This window comes from Sapajus apella, unplaced genomic scaffold, assembly GCF_009761245.1.
Source record: "Sapajus apella isolate SASKATOON/1434 unplaced genomic scaffold, GSC_monkey_1.0 scaffold78, whole genome shotgun sequence".
In the NCBI taxonomy this organism is placed as follows: Eukaryota; Metazoa; Chordata; class Mammalia; order Primates; family Cebidae; genus Sapajus; species Sapajus apella.
The window spans coordinates 629,883-640,770 of record NW_022437018.1 but is presented as its reverse complement, the minus strand read 5'-3'; the positions used below and the strand labels follow the sequence as shown (position 1 = coordinate 640,770).

The 10,888-nt window shown below is 38.0% G+C and overlaps 1 long non-coding RNA gene across 1 annotated transcript; it reads left to right on the top strand.

Moving 5' to 3' along the window:
- Positions 1 to 4,439: 4,439 nt before the first annotated feature.
- LOC116532955 lies at positions 4,440 to 10,158 on the top strand. Its single transcript, XR_004261011.1, has 2 exons — positions 4,440 to 4,470; positions 10,043 to 10,158. It is a non-coding gene; the product is annotated as an uncharacterized LOC116532955 (long non-coding RNA).
- The last annotated feature ends 730 nt before the right edge of the window (positions 10,159 to 10,888 follow it).

Sequence of the window (10,888 nt, the reverse complement as noted above, 5' to 3'; positions counted from 1 at the left end):
CAATTATTTTTTTCTTAGTCTTTTTCAGTATTAGTTGTCTCTTGCCATTTCTATATTCTCTGTTTACTTTTTAATTTTTAAATAATAATAATTATTAGTGGGTGACTAGTTCTCTGTCACCTCAGTTGGAGGGCAGTGGTGTGACCATAGTTCATCGCAGCCTTGACCTCCCAGGCTCAAGAGATCCTCCCACTTCATCCTCCTGAGTAGCTAGAACTAGAGGCATGTGCTGCCACACCTGGCTTTTTTTTTTTTTTTCCCTAATATTTTTGTAGACCCTGGATCTCACTATGTTGCCTAGGCTGACCTCGAACTCCTGGCCTCAAGCAATCCTCCCACCTTGGCCTCCTAAAGTGCTGGGATTACAGGCATGAGCCACCTTGCTCAGTCCACTTTTTTGTTTTTAGATGTTATTTTTGGATTAAGATGAAATAGAAATGCACATATACATGCAACATTTATAATTTTTTCTATGTTGATATTTATCATTTTTCATCAGTTCTGTCATATTTTTCAAATCCACCAATATTTGTAGTTTCATTTACAATCGAAAAAGTTCTGATTACTCACTGAATTTCCAAGACTGATATTCTATTCAGGAAAGTACACTGTCACCTTTGTTACATACTGGATTAGTAAGAATTTAGGACTGCAATTTCACAAAATTTTGTTCTAAGACACAGGTTTCCTGATATTTAATGCTTACTGTGTACAGTATTGTTCTATATGCTTGATACATACTAGCTAATTTGATCTTCAAAACAGGACCATAAGGCAGGTGCTACTATTACTATGCCATGTTGACTGTCAATATTGTTTTCAAACTTGGACTTCTGACCCTAACTGAAATCCATCTTGAATTGAAATCTCTCCATACTCCCCTAAATTGAAGAGTAAGAAATCTCAAAATCTGAATGTTCCATCCTTTCCTAGGGCTCTCAGAAGAGTTTATCCAACATCTCTTACTACTCCTGGTCAGTCCCAGCAACTGCATATTGTCTAGATGGCCCTGCCGGAACTGGGGCCCTTTCTTGAACTCTGGTCTTGTTATTTTGCCATGCCTTTGGCTTAGAAACCCTCTCTGGTGTTTGTCTCCCCTTGTCTCTGCCTGGCTTAGTGAGCCATTACTGTTACTATGACTTGTCTCTGAGTATTGCCTGTTGCCTGCATTCTGTCTGAAACCTGCACATTTCACCTCCACCTCATCCCTAATTGGGCCATTGGATTGGACCATCTAGAAACTGCTATCTACTTGATCTAGTCCTGAATTCAGTAGTCCCTTTGAATGCCGACTATAAATCCACAATTGGCCAGTTTCTTCTAACCCAGTTCTGACTTCCTACTGCCATTTTGGGTGCTAAATCCAAATTCAACAAATCTACCTAAGCTATGACACTTTTGTCAGAGGTGAACATTCCTCTGATTTGGAAGTGATAAGGGCACTGACAAGCTAGGTTTCAGTGATGTGACTCAAATCATAAAGCTCTCGTGCTGTCCAAGGAAGGAGTTGAAATATGACAGAAGCCCTGTGGCAAAAGGAAGGTTAACTGACTACCCTTGACCCCTCCTGCTACCGTTTCCTATGCTGCTTCATATTTGGTGTACTCTTTCAATTCATTTGAAGAACCATCTATTTAGAAGTTGTAAGAAGTGTTTTCCCCCAGGTAATGGTACTGTTTCCAGCTGGGCAACTCAACACATCTGTACAACCATCCTGAATTTAATTTTCATCAAATTTACTTCTCCCCGTAAGGATGGTGTTCTCATTGGAAGGAAGAGCAAGTGCTCAGCCTTACAAAACCCTGCTTCACATCCAAGACTCTGTGTTAACACTGGAGTTAGTTCATCGAATGAAAATTTTGAGTGCTCCAGAATTCTATAGTATTTATAACTTGCTGTTTATGTCTCAAAAACATTGAATCAGCCTCTTTGAAGGTTTTTTTGTCTTTGTTTTAGACAGGGCATACTCATAGAAGTCCCTAGAAGGGCTGAAAATGTTTAACAAGGGATCTTATTGATTCATATATATATTAACATGAAAAGTGTTTCATTTTAAGTCTACTTTCACTCATTTTTAAAATTCAGTGTTTACCGAGTACTGAGTATGTGCCAGGCAGAATTCTAGGTATGGGAGCACAACAGAGAACAAAGATTTCTGCCCTCCTGGAGTATACAATTCCTAATAGCAATACATAATTAACATGAGGAAATTAGTATTTAGAAGTGTTAAGGTCTACAGAATAAAGAGCCAAGAGAGATGGGAGTGTGGACATGGAGATACATGTTGCCATGTCAAAAGATGTTTAGAGTGATCCTCTTTGAAAATATGACATTTGAGAAAAGACTTAAAGGAAAAATAAGGGAGAGACACTTATGGATCTCTGGGGAAAGAGAATTACAGGAAGAGAGAAAAGCCAGAGTAAAGTCTCAGAAGTGGGTACATGGTCTGATGTGTGTGAAAAATAGCAGAGGTGAGGAAGAAAGTTACGGGTAGAATACTGGGAACTAAGGTCAGACTTGAGGATAGGGAGTGAATCTGTAGCAGCGCTAATAGGTCTGGTTCAAGAATGAGTGACAGACTTTTACTGCTTTGAATAAAGATTTATTCTTCTGTGTATTTCCAATGCAATTTCACTTTCTCTTTAATATTTATAAAAACCTAAAACATATAACTTTATCGAAGTGTGATTTATGTACAATAGGCCATATTCATTCAAACTGTACAAGTCAATAAATTTTGATAAATGATTACACTCTGAACTCACTACCACACTCAAGTTACAGAACATCTCCATCATCCCTAAGAGTTTCCTCACAAAGCTTTGCAGTGTGTCACTCCATCTATACCAGTCCCAGGGAATTAACAGTGTGCTTTTGCCACTAATGACTGGTTTGCATTTTCTAGTATTTTAATATAAATGGAATCCTACAGTATATACTCTTTTATGTCTGGCTTCTTTTAGCACATTTTTGAAATTTATTCATGCTAATGTACACATGAGTAGTTTCTGACTTTTTATTGCTGAGCATTCTATCATATAAATACATCTTATTTAGTTTATTCTTTCCCTGATAGGTAGAAATTCGGTTTTTATACCTCCCACCAAATTATAATACATTAATGTTGCTTTTAACAAGTGCATTCAATAACAATTACAATGATCACACTATCCAGAAATTTTAAGTACTTAAAGCCTGAAGACATAGGAAATCTTAAAAGTTAAATCCAAATTTATATAGGTATTCTTGCTCCAGAAGAGCTATGATAAGTTAATAAATAAAAGACATCCCTATTGCTCCTCTATTCTCTTTCTGTGCCTGTTTTTTCTCTTATCTTTGTTTCTTGTAATATTCCCTACAGTGATGAAAGATGAAACCAGGATTTGAGCTCAATGCTAAATTCCACGATTAATTAGCCATGTGACCTAGTGAGGTGAATGGTAGGCCCAAGAAGGAAATGCTTGCACCCTAATCCCTGCAGTCCATGAGTATTATTATAAAGCAAAAGATATGATTGAGTTTCTTGAGATGAAGGGTTTTTTTCTGATTAACTGGGAGGACCCTAAATGAGATCACACGTATCCTTGGGAAAGAAAGGCAGATTGAGTTTGGGGACACATAGAGAAGAAGAGATATAAAAACAGAGCAGAGGGAGCTGCAGCTACGACAAGCCAAAGAATGCTGACAGCACCAGAAACTGGAAGAAACAAAGAGCAGATTCTTCCCTAGAGCCTCCGCAAGGATTGTGGTTCTGTTGACACTTGATTTTTGACTTCTCGCCTTTTAAAAATTACTTTTATTATTTTTTTAAGACAAGGTCCAGCTCTGTTGTCCAGGCTAGAGTGCAGTGGTGCAGTCTCAGCTTACCGAAGCCTCAAACTGCTTGGCTCAAGTGATCCTCCCACCTCAGCCTCCCAAATAGCTGGGAATACAGGTGTGTACCACGATCATTACTAGCTAAATTTTTACTAGAGATGAGGTCTCACCATGTTGCCCAGATTGGTCTCAAAACCCTGGCTGAAGTGATCCTCTTGCCTCAGTCCCCCAAAGTGCTAGGATTACAGGCATGAGCCAGGATTACTTCTAGACTTTAGAACAGTTAGAGAATAAATTTACATTGTTTGAAGTCACCAAATTTCTGGTTATTTGTTACAGCAGCCACAGGAAACAAAAGATCCTGGTTTACTTCCCAACGCAAAGAAGCTAAACAGTGTACAAGTGCTTTATAAACTAAACTGTTACACAAGCACAAGCTCTCTTTACTGGTCACTTTCCAAAGGGATTTCTAATACCATGCACACAGTTATTGTCATAGATCAGTATTGATGGAAAAGACTTCAGGGGAGTTCCTGGGGCTTTCCTGTCTCACTGCATACCCTTCTCCCTAATCCTTCTTTCCAAAAAGTTTAGTATTTCTTTCATTAGTGGTGTGGATATTGCTAATTTTAGCAACTCCAAAGAAAAAGAGTAGTTCTAACTACCTTAGCCATGTCTCTTGAATCTGGCAAGCAATTACTCTTCTCTTTATTACAAGATCCTATGTCAGTTCAGGATATGGAGCAGGTTTTCTCAACAGCAGCAAAACTGATGTTTGGAACTGGACAATTCTTTGCTGTGGAGAGAACTCTGCACATGCATGTTTAGCAGTGTCCTTGTCCTCTACCCACTAGATGCCAGTAGTACCCTCCCCAGTCATGACAATCATGTATTTCTCAGAATAATGCCAAGTGTTCTTAAGCAAACTGCTCTACCCTCACTCCCCCACAACCAGGTCAAGAAACCCTGCTTTAGAAGATGACAGGATATGACTCGCCAAAGATCTATCTAGTGTGACTGAATTAGGGAAGCAGAAGCCTAGAAAAGCCAGTGACACATTTTAAAATCAACTCCATCTTAAACTTCCCAGTCATGACCCATGGTCCTAAGATGGTCACAGCTAAGAAAACAGCTTCGAGACGCCTGTAAGAACAAACTCCTACAACACAAAGTCCAGATGTCCCAATACCCATAACAATATATGCTTCCAAGAATTACAGTAATGCTTTGATGCACTTACACACTAAGATGTCAAGGGTGGATTGATTTACTTATTTGAGATGGAGTCTTGCTCTGTCACCCAAGCTGGAGTGCAATGGCATGACCTCAGCTCACTGCAACTTCCACCTCCTGGTTCAAGCGATCCTCCTGCCTCAACCTCTTGAGTAGCTGGGATTACAGGTGTGCGCCACCACACATGGCTGACTTTTATATTTTGTAGTACAGATGGGGTTTCACCATGTTTGTCAGGCTGGTCTTGAACTCCTGGCCTCAAATGATCTGCCCATCTAGGTCCCTCAAAGTGCTGGAATTACAGGCGTGAGCCACTGCACCTGGCCAAGGATAGAGCTCCTGAAATCAATAAAGGACCAAATTTGGTCATGTTATCTGCATTATCTGCCTGTACACACACCTTAGTCTTTACACAGAGAAGACCCCTATATAAGAAAAATTTAAAGACAGTGCATTTCCTCTGCTTGTTTCCTGAGGACACCCTAGTCTGTAATGGAGCTTTCAATAAACTATCTCTTCTCACTGCACTTTGCAACATCTTGAATTCTTTCCTGTGCAAGATCCAAGCCTCTCTTGGGGTCTGGATCAAGATCCCCTTTTTGGTAACAGCTCTACCTCAGATAGATAACCCCAATCTCCATTCATACATTAGGATTTGTCCTAGACCTCGAAAGAGGACATACGACCTAGCAGCCTGCTGATTTCATCATGAGATTGGTCTTTTTGATAGTTCCATCAGTGTTTCTTAAATTATGATCAACATTCCCATTTGTGGCAGAATCACTTGAGCTTCTTTTTGACCTGCTGAGAGAAAGATCCAGGAATTTCCATTGTAGATGTTTTGCAGATGATTCTTAAAATTTCTTTGATAAACATTAGTTTGGAAGAACTTCAGACTCCAGGTAGATGCCATTGTATTTATTCTACTCTCCTGGTTCTGGAAACACATCCCAGTTCTCCCTGACAAAGTCCTCCTTCACACTTGCTGTCAGTTGAACATCTGATTCTGAAGACCCCAGCCTAACTTCTGCCTACAATGACGTCTCAGGTTGTCTGTCTTCACTTACAGTACTGATGCCTCACCTTTCTGTCCCCAGTAGTATTGATGTCCTTGAATGCATGCTCTGATTTATTTGGATGTATTCAGAGCTCTTATGTTTGTCTCTATACAGATAAAAACTTGCCTATGCCTAATGTAGTAACTCTATCAACACTTCCAGCCTTAACATATTTTTGTATTCCTTCCTGCATCCTAAATCCTGGCCTTGTCCTACCTCTTGAGCCCTGTGGATACAATAGCCTAGAGGGACCAGAAATCTATAGTCTAGGTAGAGAAATAATCAAGTTGAAGGAATTCAGTTCCTTTTTCAACATTCCCCATCTTGGCTGCCTAAAGAAACTTAAGCATAGTCTTTTCTATATTTCTCTATCTTATCTCTCACACTCCACCAATTATCAAGTTCTATGGATTCAACCTCTTAAATACCTCTTGAATCAACCAAATTCTCTCTATACTGACATGAGACAATGAATGCCCTGTTCCTCCTGCATTTCCACAAATACAGAAGACTATTAGCTGCACGGCAGCCACTCTCACTGGTAGGTTAGCCCACAATCATGCTCCAAAATTATGTAGAGAACAAATTTATAATCTGCCATATGCAAGTTAATATGAAGATGCCATTGATGACACAGAATACTAGAAGCTAATATACAAAAGCACCAAGTTTAACTACAGGCCCAACATATTCCTGTCAAAACCCTGCTGGTTTCTTTACAGAAATTGACAACCTGATCCTAAAATTCTTATGAATATGAAAGAGATCCAGAATAGTTAACACAATCTTCAAAACAAAAAAAAAAGCAAAGCTGGAGATCTCATACTTCCTGTTACAAAACTTGAAACAAATCACAGTAGTCAAGACAGTGTGGTACTGGCATAAAGGTAACATACAAGTCAATATAATAGAATTGAGACTTCATATATAAACCCAAAGATCTGTGGTCAATTGATTTTTCACAAGGGTGTAAAGACAATACAACAGAGAAAGAATAATCTTTTCAACAGATGGTGCAAGGAAAACAGATATCCACAGGTGAAAGAATGAAGCCAGACACCTATCTGACAACATATACAAAAAGTAACTCAAGATGGATAGAACTACATGTAAGAGCTAAAACTATAAAACAGAAGAATATACAGGCGGTAAATCTTCACAATCTTCAATTTTGCAATGGTCTCTCATATATGACAGCAAAAGCACAAACAAAATGAAATAAACCAGACCCCATCAAAGTTAAAAATTTTATGCTGCAACTGATACCATCAGTAAAGTGAAAAAACAACTCCTGGAATGGGAGAAAATATTTGCAATTAATTTATTTTATAGTGGCCTTAGATCTAGTATATATAAGGAACTACTGAAACTCTGTAATAAGTGAGATAACCCATTTCGAAACAGGCAAAGAACTGGAATAGGTATTTTGCCAAAGACATACAAGTAGCCAATAAGCACATAAATGGTCAACATCATTAGTCCAAATGTAAACACATCAAAATCATGAGATACTTCACACCCACTAGGATGGCTATAACATACAGTAACAAGTGTAGGATTGCCACATACATGATTCATTCACTATCAGCCACTACTGCCAGCTTAGAAAGTTAGGAAGTTCTGAGTTACAGCACTACTCCCACAAACACTACATCCACATTTTTTAACCTAAAGAACCTTATTAAAAGGCCAGTTCCACCCTCCAGATTCTAGTCCAGGTATCTGCATGCATTAAGAGTTGATCCTCCTCAGCTACTGTTGAGAATCACAGCACCTAGCTTGAAAAAAACCTACCCTACATTAGCATATCACTCTACTTTCCTCAGTTTGAGTAAAATATTCACTGGAGAGAAAAAAAGCAAACCTTATGTCTACGCACACTTACCCCTTTCCTGCCCCCATGCACCCCCTAATTTCTCTCCAACCATCTTAAGGGCTTTTTTTTTAAGATAGGGTCCCGCCATGTTGCCCAGGCTTGAATCCAACTCCTGGCTCAAGTGACCCTCCCATCTCAGCCTCCTGAGTAGCTGGGACTATAGAAACCAGCCACCACACCAATCTCCATGCATCTTAGGGTTAATCTTGTTACTAGCCCTCACTACTCAGAATTGGTGAGACCTCTCCACTTCTGCTTCACTCACACCATGTGGTTTGCTCACACGGACACCAACAAACACCTGTCAATCCCTATGTCCCTCCTTTCTTCCAAAAATACCTAGAAATTGCTGCTCTATTGATGGTGTTATTTCTTATTATCTAGTGTTGCTATTATTTGTCTACTGTACTTGGTTTTGCATTTTAGTCACCTGAATGATATTTGGAAGAAGGTGGTTTCACCATTTTCAAATCTTTTTTTCTTCACTTTATTGTCATTTAGGTTATTACAAATGGTAAGTAGAAGCTCCGCAAAAGTAAAAATTGAGTGGTAAGAAATCGTTTTGGGAAAATATTCTGAACTATTTCAGTCCAATTAATATTTGATATTAGGCTTCTACAACATTAGATGTTATTTATGTCAGCATTAAGAGAAAATTCCTATACTTTAAAAAATTCTCCATTACCCCCATCTAAATATTGCCTGATAGTCACAGTATAAATTCCAGCTTGGAAAAACTACTGGCATCAATAAGTATCCACTGACACTAAAATTCCTCTTCATCTTAGTTACACAACTACTGATGGCCTGTTCTAACTGGTAACTTAGGGGGAAAAATACAGAAATGAGTAAGATGGTTGGTAATACTTCAGCACTTTTCAATGATTAATAAATTTAGACTCGTTGTCTCATCACTTAATCCTACCCAACATTTAATGCACAAAATTTCCAGTTTAAAAAAAAGAAAATAGAACCTCATAGATGGGTCTAATCAAATATGCACTTTCTAAAAATATGAAGGCTAGCAGTCGGTAACCTATATAATAAAAAGTCACCATGTCATAACTATGTACTCCTTTCATCCTCCCCACTGTATACCTGATTTTGGGGAAGGGGAAGATGAAATGAGATAAATTTTAAATTAATACTGGCAAAAAAGAATAAAGTCAGAAATTTTCTTAGACATCACATATGTAAATCAGAAACCAATATATAAATGATGTTCGATGATTAAAAAATGTTTTGTTTATTTAAAATTCTTGTTTAGGGTCAACTTTATTTACTGGCTCCTTAACCAATGAAACATTTTGAAATATCTTAGAGAATGGTTGTATGTTTTATGTATTTCATATCAAATATAATCAGTGATTTAATAAACTATCAAAAGTTCTTTATTTGTGAACGATGTGAGAGACTGACACTAGCTTTGTGCGGTTTTGCTTTTTGTTTGAAAAGCCTTACAAATTTAAAGTAATAAATGTATTAATATTCTTATTCTTTCCAGAAGTTCAATTTTAAAAGGAACATTACTGCTTTAAAATTTCAAAACATACAACATAGTCTGTGCTTGTAACATTTTCAGATTTGTCTGTGATAGCTTGATGTTATGAAGAAAAGGAGGGAGAGTAGCTGTGAATGGAGAAAAGACGGAGAGAATATTCTTATAGTAAATGTTAGTAAAATTAAGAGAAATAATGGATACTGTCACTCACAATATAAAAATTTCCTGCTGTTTTAGCACAACCTGGTGGTGATAAATTTTAGGTACAGAGAACATCAGAAAAATAAAGTATTCTAATTACTTTAAATCTACTTAAGTATGCTACTATAATTTTTTCTATTCAGAAATCGAAATACACACATTCAGAGCAGTTAGAAAAAAATAACATACACCCTGTACAAAAAAAAGATGTTTCCAAAAAAGGAGTTAGCCAAAAGCAATAACATAGTTACAGAATTATAGTACCCTGAATTTGCACACACTATTAAGTAAAGATCAGAAAGTAAAATAAACACACAACCCTCTCTTCCCTCATCTAATTACTTCTATAAAACCTAGTATTAACTACTATATGACTATTCATGACAGTATATACCTTGCTTTATTTCATTTCTTCAGCACCTTTCCTTCTACCTCTCAGCTCCTATAGCAACTACTTTGTTGGATCAAATTAAGAAAAGTCTAAAAAATAATAGCCAGGTCTAATGGTTTGTACCTATAATCCCAGCTACTCAGGAGGCTGAGATGGGAGGATCTCTTGAGCCCAGGAGTTCAAGGCTGCAGTGAGCCATGATCATGCCACTGCATTCCACCCTGGACAGGGCAAGACTGTGTCTTCAAAAATAATAGTAAGGCTTTGTTTATGGCCAAGCATGGTAGCTCATGCCTAGAATCCCAGCACTTTGGGAGGCCAAGAAAGGAGAATCGCTGGATGCCAGGAGTTTGAGACCAGCCTGGGAAACACAGCAAGACTCCAACTCTACAAAAAAATACAAAAATTAGCCAGGCATGGTGGTGTGTGCCTATTGTAATCCCAACTATTTAGAAGGATCACTTGAGCCCAGGAGGTCAAGGCTGCAGTGAGCCAAGATCACAGCATGCCCTCCAGCCTGGGCAACATAATGAGACCTAACACACACACACACACCAAATAATAAGGCTTTATATGAGTGATCACTGGTTACTGAGGCTCTTATTCTTTATAACAGAAAATCTGTGTCTACTGTTCAAGGTAAACTGCATTTGGTATATGGCATGTCAGTCTTCCATGTGTACTGAAGTTCAAGAAAGGCTTGGATCCAGTGTGCATTCTGGATGTCAGGAGGGGAAATAAGGCTTGGAAAACAGATTATCCTATTATTTAAAATATTAAAAATTACATTATTTTAGGAACAGAGAACCAAA